General features: G+C 39.2%; 1 long non-coding RNA gene across 1 annotated transcript; it reads right to left on the bottom strand.

Annotated features, from left to right (window-relative positions):
• Positions 1-230: 230 nt before the first annotated feature.
• LOC119788423 lies at positions 231-2,759 on the bottom strand. Its single transcript, XR_005281466.1, has 3 exons — positions 2,672-2,759; positions 1,507-1,574; positions 231-1,420 (listed from the first exon to the last, which is right to left on the bottom strand). It is a non-coding gene; the product is annotated as an uncharacterized LOC119788423 (long non-coding RNA).
• Between the last annotated feature and the right edge of the window lie 358 nt (positions 2,760-3,117).

The raw sequence follows: 3,117 nt of genomic DNA, 5'->3' as shown, positions 1-3,117 counted from the left end.
TAGTGACAGTAGAGAGGAAAACTCCCTTTTAAACAGGAGGAAACCTCCAGCAGAACCAGGCTCAGTGCAAGAGACCATCTGCCGAGGCCGACTAGGGTTCAAGGAGATGGAAACAGATAATGACAAATGAAATAAGTTATTTTGTACTCAGGCTCCGCCAGAATACTTTGATGTGAATCAACATTCGCTTGGATGAGTGAACTTGGATAAGCCAGAGGGTGAGTGTGACGGACAATAGTCCAAGAATGAGGAAGGAGATGGGTAATAGTTTGCTTGCGTGTGAGAGAGAGAAGCTAAGCCAGGAGTTAAATGAAGGGGATTTTGAAAGATCATTGGCTTTGGAGAAGGTGCGGCCCTGAGTTGATTGGCTGTAGCTAAACAATGGACATCACAGGTGGTTCAGGTAAAGCTCATAAGTCTTCCAGATTTAATTTTTCAGTAAAGGTTAATTTGAGATGTTGAATAAGGTATCTCAATCGTTTCCACAATGTACAGAAGCCATTTTTAAATTTAGATCCGCAATTGTCTGTTAAACTAGTCAAGAATTCTGATTCTTAACTAAACACTGTGTTTAAAAGTTTAACTACCATATTCTCTCCATTTCAGAATTGAAGAAATGCAGCCTCAAATGCAGATAAGAACAAAAGCTCAAACATATCTAAAGCTATGTTCACACAGCAGCCTGAAGTAACCAGACTCCTGCTTTTTTGCCCATATGCAACCTGTATCTGATCTCTTCATGACAGTCTGAACAACATATTTTTCAAAGAAACCCAGGCCACTTACCTATGTTGTCCTTAATCTGATCTAATCTGATCTGTTTAAATGAGACCTGTGTGTCCAGATCACAATCCAACCTGAACGCCGATAATATTCGACAAAGGTCACCATTCTGGGTCTTCCAATTATCACTCATCTCATCCACCTGCATCTATTCCTTTATGTTCGGTTCATCCCAAGCCATCAAGGCCAGATTATTGTTTGTTTTCCGTTTGTCCCCTGTTTGATGTCTTTAGGTTCTGTTTCATTAGTTTGGTTTATTGTAAGGTTCATGTCCCTGTTCCAGTGGGGAGATTATTCTCGAGCCAGTGTCCTCAGGGGATTTCATTCCCCAACCAGTGGTTATTGCGTTTCCTAGTAATTCTGGTTTCCTGATTCCCGTGTCTGTCTGGGCACACTTCTGGACCCGTCTGACTCTAAACCTGCCTTCATGCTCTGAGCATTCCTGGAAGACATGATCCCTCTGTTCCTGTTGGGATCGGAACCCCTGGTTGAACTACGGACACCTGGATGTTGGAACTGTCCTGGTCTGATCAGTATCACTGTCCTGGATCGGATTCCTGCCTGCCCGCTGCTTGGGGTTGCTGCATCGAGGACACACTGGGCGGCGTCTCGTTGGCAGTGCATCGGCTGATCTTGCCTATTGAGAGGATGGACAGAACTGTCAAACCAGGTAAGTAACTCACTCTGATAATCATCACCTGTAAAAAGATTGTGGTCACTTACCCGCGTTTCTCCCTCCAGAATGTCAGTGGAATGTCAGCTGCCGTGGACCACAGCTCCGCAGTTCTGTTCTGTTTTAATAAATGTTTTGAACTTTACTACCGACTGTCTCACCTTGAATACTGGGTGCATCTGTCCGTTTTATAAAAATAAATTAATTAATTTCAACCTATAAGAAACTAATTTAGAAGCAGTATGGGTAAAATGATGCAAGTGGTCTGTAGTAGTCCTCGGTGAAACTGAACTGTACTGAAAAAGCTAAAAAAAAAAAGTTAACCCATGAATGAGTGTGGCATATTTTATTCATGTAGGACTAGGTTATTTAGAATGTCCTCCAATTTTCCATATGCATATATAGCGCAAGAAAGGAAATATGTAAAGACATTTAAAGGTAGTGAACAAATTTTGAGAAATAAGCATGCCTTTAAAAAAAAAAAAACACAGATTACCATGTGGGTCTTAGACAACCACTTAAACAAATATGGTAGAAATATATTTTAATGATTTCTCTTTAGAAACAGTCACAGACGCTCATTCAGTGCACATATACACCCACCTTCCATGCTCGGCCATGTCATTATGTCAATCACTTCCTGCTTGAGTGGGACCATCTGCCCTCTCATAATGCCACCCACCATGTGGATCACTGTGTTAAGCCCCAGCTTAACTGTAACATTTCCCAGAGTAAAGACACAGGATGAACATTTCTTTTCAAATACCCTACTCTAACTTCTGTTTGTCCCCATAGACAGCTTTTTTTTTTTTTTACAAATATACTTGTACAAGAATTATTTCCATTTATAGAAGCTTTGTCAATGTAGGGGAATTCTAGTTGGACTGAATTACCACTAGTAGTTCAATGAAAAAGAAAAAAGCTGTTTCAAGAAATTCAACTATTGGTTCATTTAGCATTGTGTACATTTATAAGTAATGCAACAGAAACCCATCCACTGTATAAATAATACAAGAACTCCCTTTTGCTAAGTATTTATCCTTGTATTTTTTTTTCAGAAAATCTGTTTGGTAATTAAAACATGGCAAATTTTTCAATACCACATATAAAATATCCTGTGTTAAGATGAGCATACATTGACCAATTTCAGGAAGTCATTGGTTAACTGGTGCAAAAAAAAAATAATAATAATTATATTAAGACTCCGATACTCACAAATTAGCTTTGTAGACTTCGATGGACTCACTTCAACTCACAAATGTCTACAGAAAGTGGTTTAAACTACACCAGGTTATGAGCAATTTATCAACACAAAACAACAGTGAAAGCCATGGATGACTATCTGCTGTGAATTCCTTCGAGCTGATTTAATTGTATGTAAAGCCCAGGTGTGCTACATTGATTGATGATTCCTGTCAGCCAAATGGTGTACTTGGGCCACCTCCAGGACTGCAGGGGAGGGGTTTCAAAGCTTATAAATATTTGAAACAAAAAAGGGCGAATAAAAGTATGGCTGTACAATTCATGGGTTTTTATGGAAATTTTATTTGAAACTACCCTGTTGTATATAACTTTGACTCCAAGCAGTTTTGTAAAAGGAACATTTTTTACACTTCTTTTTTTGCACTTTTTCAGCTTTCTATGGAGAGAAAACAGACTAT

This window comes from Cyprinodon tularosa, unplaced genomic scaffold (genome assembly GCF_016077235.1).
Source record: "Cyprinodon tularosa strain WSP-4 unplaced genomic scaffold, ASM1607723v1 ctg109, whole genome shotgun sequence".
NCBI lineage: Eukaryota > Metazoa > Chordata > Actinopteri > Cyprinodontiformes > Cyprinodontidae > Cyprinodon > Cyprinodon tularosa.
This window is presented reverse-complemented; position numbering and strand designations above follow the sequence as displayed.